The following is a 12,294-nucleotide window of genomic DNA, read 5'->3' as shown; positions in this document are numbered from 1 at the left end:
AGCAGAAGCACCAATGCACAGCAAAGACCGGAAGAACAAGATGCAGTGCAGAACAGAAGAATCAGTGCACAGCAGAGAGAGGGGAGAACTAGATGCAGTGCGGAATAGAAGCATTAGTGCACAGCAGAGGGAGGGGGAGAACAAAATGCAATGTGGAACAGAAGCACTGCTGTACAGCAGAGAGAGTGGAGAACAAGATGCAGTGCGGAACAGAAGTACCAGTGCATAGCGGAGAAAGATGAAGAGCAAGATGCAGTGCACAGCAGAGACCCGCAGAACAAGATGCAGTGCGGAACAGAAGCACCAGTGCACAGCAGAGAGAGGGGAGAACAAAGAGCAGTGCACAACTGAAGCACAGCAGAGACAGCCAAAGAATAAGATGCAGTGTGGAACAGAAGCATCAGTGCACGGCGAACAGAGGGGAGAACAAGATGCAGTGCAGAACAGAAGTATCAGTGCACAGTGGAGAGATCCGAAGAACAACATTCAGTGCAGAACTGAAGCACCAGTGCACAGCAGAGAGAGCGGAAGAGCAAGATGCAGTGCACAGCAGAGACCCGCAGAACAAGATGCAGTGCAGAACAGATGAATCAGTGCACAGCAGAGAGAGGGGAGAACTAGATGCAGTGTGGAACAAAAGAAGCAGTGCACAGCAGAGGAAGAGGGAGAACAAGATGCAGTGGAGAACAGAAGCATCAGTGCACACTGGAGAGAGGGAAGAACATTAGGCAGTGCTGAACAGAAGTGTCAGTGCACAGTGGAGAAAGGGGAGAGCAAGATACCATGCAGAACAGAAGCTTCAGTGCACAGAGGAGAGAGGGGAGAACAAGATGCCGTGCAGAACAGGAGCGTCAGTGCACAGAGGTGAGAGGGGAGAACAAGATGCTGTGCAGAACAGAAGCATCAGTGCACGGAGGAGAGAGGGGAGAACAAGATGACGTGCAGAACAGAAGCGTCAGTGCACAGAGGAGAGAGGGGAGAACAAGATGCCGTGCACAACAGGAGCGTCAGTGCACAGAGGAGAGAGGGGAGAACAAGATGTCGTGCAGAACAGAAATGTCAGTGCACAGTGGAGAAAGGGGAGAGCAAGATGCCATGCAGAACAGAAACTTCAGTGCACAGAGGAGAGAGGGGAGAACAAGATGCCGTGCAGAAAAGGAGCGTCAGTGCACAGAGGAGAGAGGGGAGAACAAGATGTCGTGCAGAACAGAAATGTCAGTGCACAAAGGAGAGAGGGGAGAACAAGATGCCGTGCAGAACAGAAGCGTCAGTGCACAGAGAAGAGAGGGGAGAACAAGATGCAGTGGAGAACAGAAGCATGAGTGCACAGCGGAGAGAAGGAAGAACATTAGGCAGTGCTGAACAGAAGCATCAGTGCACACTTGAGAGAGGGGAGAACATTAGAAAGTGCAGAACAGAAGCATCAGTGCACAGAGGAGAGAGGGGAGAACAAGATGCAGTGCAGAACAGAAGCGTCAGTGCACAGTGGAGAGAGGGGAGAACATTAGGCAGTGTAGTACAGATGCATCAGTGCATTCAATCAATCAATCAATCACAATATTTATAGAGCGCACTACGTACCCGTTAGGGTTTCAAGGTGCTGAAGGGGGGGGGGGGGCTGCTGCTACTGGTCGAAGAGCCAGGTCTTGAGGAGTCTCCTGAAGGTGAGAAGGTCCTGGGTCTGTCGCAGGGCGGTCGGGAGGGCATTCCAGGTCTTGGCGGTGAGATAGGAGAAGGTTCTGCCACCGGAGGTCTTGCGTTGGAAGCGGGGGACGATGGTGAGGGTGAGGTTGGCGGAGCGGAGTTGGCGGGAGGGAACGTAGAAGTTGAGTCTGTTGTTCAGGTAGGCTGGTCCGGCGTTGTGGAGTGCCTTGTGAGCGTGGGTGAGGAGCTTGAAGGTGATCCTCTTGTCCACGGGGAGCCAGTGGAGGTCCTTCAGGTGGTGGGAGATGTGTCATCGGCGGGGTACGTCGTGGACCAGTCGGGCGGAGGCGTTTTGGATGTGTTGGAGGCGTCGGATGTCTTTTGCTGGGATGCCTGTGTAGAGTGCGTTGCCGTAGTCTAGTCTACTGCCGACGAGGGCCTGGGTCACCGTTTTTCTGGTGTCCGTCGGGATCCATTTGTAGATTCTACAGAGCATGCGGAGGGTGTTGTAGCAGGAGGAGGAGACTGCGTTGACCTGTTTGGACATGGTGAGGGCGGAGGCGAGGACGAAGCCCAGGTTGCGTGCGTGGTTGGTTGGTGTTGGAGGGGGTCCCATTGTGAAGCTTTGCGTTACTTAGCATCAAGGGGGCGTTACAAGTGCATTTCCCTGCAACCACCCATGCTAATTGGCGCAGAACCTTATCTACCAGAAAACTGAGACAAGGTTTTGTGTCAAAATGAGTTCCTTTTGAAAGCAGGCATTAAAAGGAGAAATGTTTTCATTTCCTCTTTAATTTTCAACTTTTCACGTGTTCTGCCTGTACAACACACATACAAACTAGAAACGTTTGAAAACTTGTCTAGGCATGGCATTTTGTACTGGAAGTGAATCCTTCTAGTACAAAACCTGTCCTAGAGTCATGCACACACCTGTGCATTATGGAGCAAAGGTGTGTTCATAGTACACTGTAGCAGAACTCTGTCGGTGCTCGGGAGAGGGGAGGAGGGTGCCATATCTCTGTAGATACAGTGCTGTCCTGCTTCCTTCTCTGTCAGGCAGCACAGCATGATTGGCTGCCGTGCTGCGTTGGCTGACAGTTTGATAATTCTGGCCCTTTGTCTGTGTTCTCTGTTGGGGCCTAACAGATAGGTAAGTAGTATGTTTCATTGTTATTTCCTACCTATCACCACTTTATTAAAGTGGTAATGGCTAGGGAATTCATAAATATTTTTAACATATTTTTAAAAAAATTACTAAGTACCACCTTAGAACCTAGTAAGTATCATTTTGTTCCTTTTACTTGAGTGTCCAGTATTTGTGCTGTATTTTTTCAGTATTTTCTGTAGTACTAAAAAAATACATTTGTGGACCTAATTAAATATATAAACAATTGTAAACACATGGTAGCACATTATATTTGTGAAATATATTGTATTGACATTTTTAAATTTTTTAAGTATTGCAGTACTACCCAGGTACTACCACGGTACCCTGTGAATTTTAAAAAAATTATATAGAAACTTATAATTATTTCTCCCTCCTTACTTATTAAATCAAGTGGCAGTAGTTAGGTAAAAATATAGAACCTAATACTTACCTATATTTGAGGCCATAAGCCAGAACACAGGGAAAGTTGCCCCAAACTCATTATCCAATCAGAGAATGACCTGTCATCGCCATTTAACCCAAGGCTACTGCGGAACTACTGCAACAACAGATACCAGCAAGTTTTTGTGCGTTATAACTTAATAACCACGAAACCAGTTAACTTGAAATCCCAAAAGCCCAAAAAGCATCACCGGCACACTATAATGTATATTCCTGGCAAATTTAATTGAAATCTGTTCAGCCGTTTCTGTGCTACGTCCAATACAAAAAGTCGATGGAAAATTAATTGGTGTCAAAACCTGTTTTGCGATCCCCAAGTCTTCTTTGCAAGCCTTGACCAATCACTGCAAAACTCTGCATCATCTGCCAATGTAGAAGGAAGAACAAGCCGGCGACGTTTCATGGAGATTCATAAAATGGACACAAAGTTATTAATGGTCAAAAATCTGAGGAATTCCTATCTATGGTAACTCATGCCTTGAACTAGGGTGGTTACGGCCGCTCATTAATCCATCAATGGGCTCTTCAGATCTGTGGCTGAACACACTTCATTAGAAACATTCTCCTTTCTAAGTGCCCTCCTGTCAGTCTGCACAGTTGGTGGCTTTGCAGTCTCAGGTGACAGCACTGACAAGCATTCAAAAACAACAGTCCATATTTACAGACATATAAAATCATGGAAACATATGGCATTTACCTGTAAAAATCAATAAGAATGGAAAACTTTGAGCCTTCATTATTTGCCCTTGGGAGCTGTGGCCTTGCATAGGAGGAGACTTTTACATCACTGACTGAGAGCCAGTCATCGCTAGAGAGGGGTGAGTGACCTACCCTGAGGGGGCGCCTACGGGGACCAGGCAATCAAGAGAGCAAACGCATGACTGCACAACATACCAGTACCTGCACATCTGTACCAAAGCCCTCATTTGTATCAGAAGCTCTGGAGTGGGTACTGGTGATACTTCCCAGTACCTGCACATCTGTACCAAAGCCCACATTTGTATCAGAAGCTCTGGAGTGGGTACTGGTGATACTTCCCAGTACCTGCACATCTGTACCAAACCCCTCTTTTGTATCAGAAGCTCTGGAGTGGGTACTTGTGATACTTCCCAGTACCTGCACATCTGTACCAAACCCCTCTTTTGTATCAGAAGCTCTGGAGTGGGTACTGGTGATACTTCACAGTACCTGCACATCAGTACCAAAGCCCTCATTTGTATCAGTAGCTCTGGAGTGGGTACTGGTGATACTTCCATTACCATTAATGAACCATTACTGCACCTGCAGTTGCTAAAGCCCTCGTGGGTATTTTCACCAGAGTAGAGTTCCCTGAGAGATAGTATCAGACAGGGGTTCAAACTCCTTGTCTGCAGATATGAAACACATGTGGAAGGAATGTGATGTGACCTATAAGTTCACAACCCCATACCATCCCCAAACAAATGGGTTAGTTGAAAGATTTAAACAAACCTAAAAGACATGATTAGTGGACTCCCTGAAAAACTCAGAAGGAGCTGGGAGAAGCCTCTCAAAGAGCCCAAGCAGGATATTGTGGACTATGTGCTTGGCCCATGTTCAAGAATGGCTGAGTACATGGAGAAAGCCAGCAAACATCTTCAGGCCAGCCAGGAGCTGCAAAAGCTGTGGTTGAGTTCCAACAAGGGCAGAAAGTTTGGGTGTTGGAGCCTGTTCCTCCAATGGCCCTCCAAGACAAATGGTCTGGGTCCTATCCCATACTTGAAAGAAAAGAGGAAGACACTTATCTAGTGGACCTTGGCAGTAGCAAAACCCCTAAAAGAATTATTCATGTCAACCGCCTGAAGCCCTTCTATGACAGAGCTGATGTGACCATGCTCATGATCACAGATGAGGGACAGGAGGATGAGAGTGAGCCTCTCTCTGATCTCCTCTCCAAAGCATGGTTTTGTGGATGGTGTGGTCTTATCAGACACCCTCACAGAGCAACAACAGACTGATTGCAGGCAAGGCATCAACCAGTATGCTGAGTTATTCGCCCTGACACCTGGAAAGACAAGTTGGTGTACCCATGATATGGACACTGGAAACAGCTTGCATGTCAACAACAACATTTAGAGACAGTCAGACCATGTTAAGGAGAGCAAAGGGGCAGACGCTAAAAATATGCTGGATTTGGGTGTCATTGAACCCTCTGAGAGCCCCTGGACTAGCCCAGTAGTTTTAGTCCCCAAGCCTCACTCCAAGGGAGAGAAAAAGGAAATTATGTTTTGTGTGGATTACAGGGGCCTCATCTCTGTTACCAAAACTGATGCACACCAAATCCCAGGAGCTGATGAGAGCTCATAGACAGACAAGGGGCAGCCAAATATCTGAGTACCTTTGATTTGGCATCTGGGTACTGGCAGATTGGTCTGAGCCCAGGAGCAAAAGAGAGGTCAGCATTTTCTACACCTACTTGGCATTATCAGTTCCCTGTTATGCCCTTTGGATTAAAGAATGCACCTTCCACCTTCCAGAGGTTGGTGAACCAAGTCCTTGCTGGACTGGAATCTTTTAGTGCAGCTTATCTGGATGACATAGGTGTCCATAGTTCCACCTGGCAGGCTCACCTGATGCACCTAGGGAAGATACTTGTGGCTCTGCAGAAGGTAAGCCTCACTATCAAGGCCAGTAAGTGTGAGATAGGGCAGGGGAAAGTTGTTGACTTGGGTCACCTGGTTGGTGGAGGCCAAGTGCAACCCCTCCAACCCAAGATCTAGACTGTTCTGGCTTGGGAAGCTCCTACAACCCAGACACAGGTCAGGGCATTTCCTCGCTTGACGGGGTACTGTAGGAGATTTGTGAAGGACTATGGTACCATAGTTGCCCCCTCATATAACTAATCTTCAAGAAACTGCTTAAAAATGTTAACTGAACAGTGAATTGTCAAAGGGCATTTGACCCTCTGAAGAATGTTATGTGCTTTGCTCCAGTCCTACAGACACCAGACTATTCCAGGCAATTCATAGTCCAAACAGATGCTTCTGAAATGGGGGTAGGAGTGGCCCTTTCCCAGAAAAATGATGATGGACAGGAACAACCAGTTGCTTTTATGAGCAAGAAACTACTCCCTACAAAACTGGAGTGACATAGAGAGGGAAGCCTTTGCTGTGGATTGAGCCCTGAAGAAGCTGAGGCCATTCCTGTTTGGCTCTCACTTCATAGTTCAAATTGACCACAGGCCACTCAGACAGCTACAACAGATGAAGGATGAAAACCCCAAACTGCTTAGGTGGTTTATTTCCCTACAGGGAATGGAATTTCAAGTGGAACACAGAGGTGGGACTGCCCATGGCAATTCAGATGGCCTTTGCAGGGTCTTCTACTTAGATGATGAAGACTCACTAGAGAAAGGGTTGCCTCATCCTCATTCGTTTGGGGGGAGGTGGTGTGAGAAAAGGCCTATTTTTGACATGGTTAGCCCCCACTTTTTGCTTGGTATGTAATGTAGCCTAGAAGTTGTTAGTGCCCAGGGCCAGAGCTCTTTGCTTAACTGTTGTGATGCATTGGCCCTATTGGCAACACCTTTAGCTGCCACTATAAGTTCCTAGTAAATGGTACCTAGGTACCCAGGGCATGGACTACTAAGGGTAGGTCCCTGAGGGCAGCAGCACTGATTGTGTCACCCTCTAGGGCCATGCACAGAGATGCACCCAGTCCTACTATTGTAGGCTGAGTGTTCTGGTGCAAACCAAAAGCACAAACTCGACATGGCACACTGCCTGTGTGCCCTGTCCACTATACACAGTATGAACTATGGATAAAACACCCCTCTGGGAGGTCTCCCAGCCCTAAGGCAGAGTGCACTATACTATATGTGAGGGCATAGCTGCATGAGCAATATGCCCCCACTGTGTCTTTGCCAAACCTGGGACATAGTGGGTGAACAGAGCACCATTTTAATGCATGTGCTGGATACTGGTAAGTATGAGTTTCACAGCTACATGATGGCCAATCTGAACCCTGGGTTGTTTTGTATCAAACAACTTAAAATATTAAATGTAAACTGGTACAAGTATTGGATGTATTACCAAAAGTACCCAGGGGTCACCTTTGAGGTGCCCCCTTCACAAACTAACTACCCTGGCATGGTTGCTGACTGGTCCTGACCAGTCTGCAACCCCCAGACACAAATCTACTGCACCCCTGGGGTGAGAAAACTTCTCTCTGGGATGCAGAACAAAGCTCTTCCTGAGTGGAGGTGCTAACACCCCCTCCCTCAGGATGTGCACTGACCCGTTGGCGAGCTTCAACGGGCTTACCGTCTTTGAAACTCGGCCTGCAGGCTTGCTGCTGGCAGCAGATGGCTGCCCCCGTAGCAAACCTCCGCATTTTGGTGAGAGCAACAAGGGGAAAATCAAACAAAGGATAGAAGAAGTGGCCCTACCTAGCATGCACCACTCCTTAGGTGTTGCATGCAAGGTGAAATCTCCATTTTATTTTCTTTCATCTTGGATGGAAGGAAAATAGGTGTAAGGAAATGACCTCTGCCCACTTGACGTTGTCACTTAGTAAGCGTAGTCACCCTAAGGTAGATAGCCCATAGGCCACTGCCAGGTTCCCCCTAAAACACCCACTAAATACAGTATTTAGTGGGCATCCCTAGACCAAGAACACAGATTCAATGGACAGAAGAAGACCAGCAACAAGAAGATCCAAACGCACAAGAACTGTGGACCTGCTGCACAAAGAAAAGGCGCCAAACCCTGCCTGCTGCACCCAGAACCAGATAATCACCACTGAGGAGCTGCTGGACAACTGGTAAAACTTTAAAGAACCTCAGAGGACCTCCAGGCTTCACAAATTGCAAGAGAACTCCCTGCAGAGAGAAGGTACCACTCTTTTTCACTGCCGCAGGAGCCTTCACTGTCGACAGTGGGAATTTTGGCTTACATCAATTTCAGGTTTAGATTATGACAGGTGTGTTGGCCTCTTAAATGTGCAGGTATTTTGAAAGGCAGTGACAGTCGTTACTGGTTTAAAGACAGAAACACTCTGCTCAGATAGTCTGCTTCTGACGAGTTGATTCCTTTGGTATCATCAGCTTCCAGGATAGGAGGTGGTTCTCTGCCCAATAACCAGTCAGTCACCCCAGTTCAAGGTCTGTCTGCTTCCCCAGAAGACAGACCGGAGGCAAGTTCTTCTGAGGTGGGTGCACCATGTACACCCTGGCCTCATCTTCTTCTCTCTGCCTTTCCTCCCACTCCATCTTCCCACATGTACTTCTGAGGATAAAGAAGGAGAGAGCAGAAGTAGAAGGGATACCATTTTGGGAAACACAGATCTTAGCTCCCGTGGGTGAAGACAATGAGAGTGGGGCCTTGTTGAAAATTTCTCTGACATCTTCTCCTGCCTGGGCACTGGGGTGTCTTACCCTGCCCCTGCTATTCCTGTCGGTTTGGAAGTTAAGAGGACATGGCTTCACAATGAAGCAACTCCTCTGCATTTAGCTGAAGTGATTCAGAGATCCTCCTACTGTGAAGTCAGATTCAAAACACTGGAAGACTTTTGAGCACTGGAGTTCTTTGGGTATATCTCTACTGGTGGATGGTGGCTTTCTGCAATTTTACAATCTCTTCAGGGTGGATTTGAGAAGAATGAATATGTTTTAATTCCAATAGCTCAATGTCTGTTGCTAGAGCTTTCCGAAAGGCCATTGGGTGGTCTCCCCCAGAATTAAGTGTTAGTTGTGGGAACCATGACTCGTTTTGCCATTGCAAGACCTGTGGCTTAGGCTTTACGTCCCTCATGGCTCTTAACCTTAGTTTTAAGAATGGTACAGGTGGTTCCCTTCTAATACTTGACTTCTGTGGACCTTCAATACTTAACTATGAAAGTAGTGATTTTGATTGCAATTACTTCAGCTAGAAGAAGTGGAGAACTCTGGCTTTGTTATCAAATTTCCATTTTAACAAATTTTAGAAGATGGAATTGTATTAAGAACTAGTCCTGCCTTTCGCCCTATGATTTCTTCCAAATTTCATTTTGACCATGAGATGTTGTTGCCAGTTTTCTTTCCTAAGCCAGCTTCCCAAGAAGAGGAGGGTGGTGCTGATAAATTTGGATCAAACTAACAGTTTTAGAAAACAGGTAATTTGTTTGTGACATTTTTGTTCAGGATCAAGGTTAATTATCAATCAGCAGATGGATTCGTTCTACAGGTTCCACGTCTTATTCCTTGGCTGACCTACCTGTCCCTGAGGGAACTATTTCTGCACCTTGTCTGGAGGTACAGAAGATTCCTCTGAATGAAATCTTTAAAAGGACAACATGGTTATCTACCCAAATATTTGTCAAACACTATAGGGATGGAAGTCTAGAGTTTGGAGAAAACCTGTTTGGCCACAGGATTTTTGACTGCAGTGAAAAATTGATTTCCCTAAACAAATATGTTATGTTTATTGTGCAGCAAACCTGAAGAAACCTCAAGAAGGCCAGTAAGAGAAGTTTTGGTTATCTTACAAGTAATGGCCGGGATGAGGATCCAGGACATAGGAATAATGTTCGGATTACTTATCAGTACTCTTCACCCTTACTCCGTTACTTTCTGTCACAGTCATTACTAGTCGCCCACCTGACCTGTTGTTACTGGGCGTCAGAGGCTCTATAGTTACAGGAAGTCTCCTAGGTGGGTTACTCCTTAGATGCCTGTAAGATGGGTGGAGTTTTTAGATACTTCCTGTCAACGGTTACTTCATCTCACCTGTAATGGACTGAGGGCATATTTATACTTTTTGGTGAAAAATTGCACTAACGCAGTTTTGCATCAAAAGGTTTAGCACTCGCTTGCGCCATTCCTGAGTGCCAGCTAGGCGCCTTGTTTATGGAATGGCGCAAGCCGGCGCAAAGGGTGGGCTAGCGTAAAGAAAAAATTGCATTAGCCGGGGGGGGGGGAGGGTGGCTTTATGGGCCAAGGGAGTTTGGCACCAAAAAAATACGTTAGGCTGGTTAGAGGCAAAAAAATGCCTCTAAACAGCCTAGCGTCATTTTCTGACGCAAAACCATCCATACCACATGAGTCCTGTCTTAGAAAAGACAGGAGTCATGCCCACCACCCCAATGGCCAGTGTTGGAAATGGCCCTTTTTGCAGGGTTATCCCCAAACCTTTTGCCTTCTTCCTCCTATTTTTTAGGTCTGTTTTTGCTGGTTTATTGTCTCTGCGCACTTTACCACTGCTAATCAGTGCTAAAGTGCAAGTGCTCCCTATATAAATTGTACTGTTGATTGGTTTATCCATGATTGGCATATTTGATTTACTAGTAAAATGCACTAGAGGTGCCCAGGGCCTGTAAATCAAATGCTACTTGTGGGCCTACAGCAGTGGTTGTGCCACCCACATTAGTAGCCCTGTAAACATGACTCAGACCTGCCATTGCAGTGTCTGTGTGTGCAGTTTTAAACTGCCAATTCGACTTGGCAAATGTACCCACTTGCCAGGCCTCAACCTTCCCTTTTACTACATGTAAGGCACCCCTAAGTTATGCCCTAGGTAGCCCCATGGGCAGTGTGAGGTGCATGTTTAAGGTAGGACAAATACTAGTGTGTTTTATATGTCCTAACAGTAAAATACTGCCAAATATGGTTTTCACTGTGCAAGGCCTATCTCTCTCATAGGTTAACATGGGGGCTGCCTTTAAATATCCTTAAAGCACAGATTCTCTTTGAGAGCAGATGAAAATGTGAAGTTTAGGGTCTCTGAGCTCACAATTTAAAAATGTATCTTTTAGTGAAGTTGTTTTTTAGATTGTTAGTTTGAAAATGCCACTTTTAGAAAGTAGGCATTTTCTTGCTTAATCCATTCTGTGACTGTTTGTGGATTCCCTGTCTGGGTCAGTTGGACAGTTGGGCTGTTCACACCTCTCTTCTAGACAGTGACACAAAGGGGGCTGGGGTGTAGCCTGCATATCTTGATTAGCCATATGTGCTGGAGGGGAGAAGTGGTCACTCACACCTGAAAGGACTGTCCCTGCCCTCACACAGTGCCGTCTCTGACCCCCTGGTGAGTGTCTGGGGCCTGGCCTGTACAAGGAAGGATCTTGAAAACTCTTGAGACTTTGCTTTGAAGTTTGCCAACTTCAAAGGCAGAACTGGGTATAAGAAGCAGACCCAAAACCCCAGACTTTTAGAATCTTTCTGGAATCAAGAGGAACCTCTGCCAGGAGAAGAGCCGAAGAGCTGGAGGAGAAGTACTGTCCCTTTGCTGTGCTGCTTTGCTGGACTGGCCTGCAGTTGCTGCTTCTGCCTGAAAAGAGTGCAAAGGGTGAACTTTGCTGAGTGTCCTGCTTGAGAAAGTTCTCCAAGGGCCTAAAGTAGAGTTTTCCTCCTGTTGGAAGTCTCAGGGACACCAAAGACTTCAGTTTCCTCGACCTGCAGCACTGGGAACTGTGTGTTTTGTGCTGTTCAAGAGAAGAAACCACCACAACGCCGCCACCGCCGCCGCTGGCCTGCACCGTGACCTGCCGACGCCACACAGAGTCTTATTGCCCTGCTTCGCACCGCGACCCTGGTCCTCCTGACGCCGCCATCGGACGACTTCACCGAGCCGCTGCTCGCACTGCGACCTGTGGGCCCCACACTCTGGCATCGCCTGCTCACACCGCAGCCTGGGCATCCCCGATGACGACGCTCCTGCTGACACCAGCGCCGCTGCCTGCACCGTGGCCTGTGGACACCACTCATGAGGTACACAAAGCACCGTCCCATCCTGCACCGCAGCCCCGGTCCACCAACGCCCGCACCATCGACTCATGTGTCATCACCAGGCATCCTGCCTGCACCGTGGCCTGTGGACACCGTTCGTGAGGGTCACGAAGCACCGTCCCGCACCGCTGGCTTACCGACGACAGCACTTCAGCAATGACGATGCCGCTGCCTGCACCGTGACCTGTGGACACCGCACGTCGCACCGCCCCGCTTCACACCGCAGCCCTGGTCTCACCGCCACCGATGGACACCGTCACTGAGCCGCTGCCTGCACCGTGACCTGTGGACACTGCACGTTGCATCGTCCCGCTTCGCACCG

This window comes from Pleurodeles waltl, chromosome 9 (assembly GCF_031143425.1).
Source record: "Pleurodeles waltl isolate 20211129_DDA chromosome 9, aPleWal1.hap1.20221129, whole genome shotgun sequence".
In the NCBI taxonomy this organism is placed as follows: Eukaryota; Metazoa; Chordata; class Amphibia; order Caudata; family Salamandridae; genus Pleurodeles; species Pleurodeles waltl.
This window is presented reverse-complemented; position numbering follows the sequence as displayed.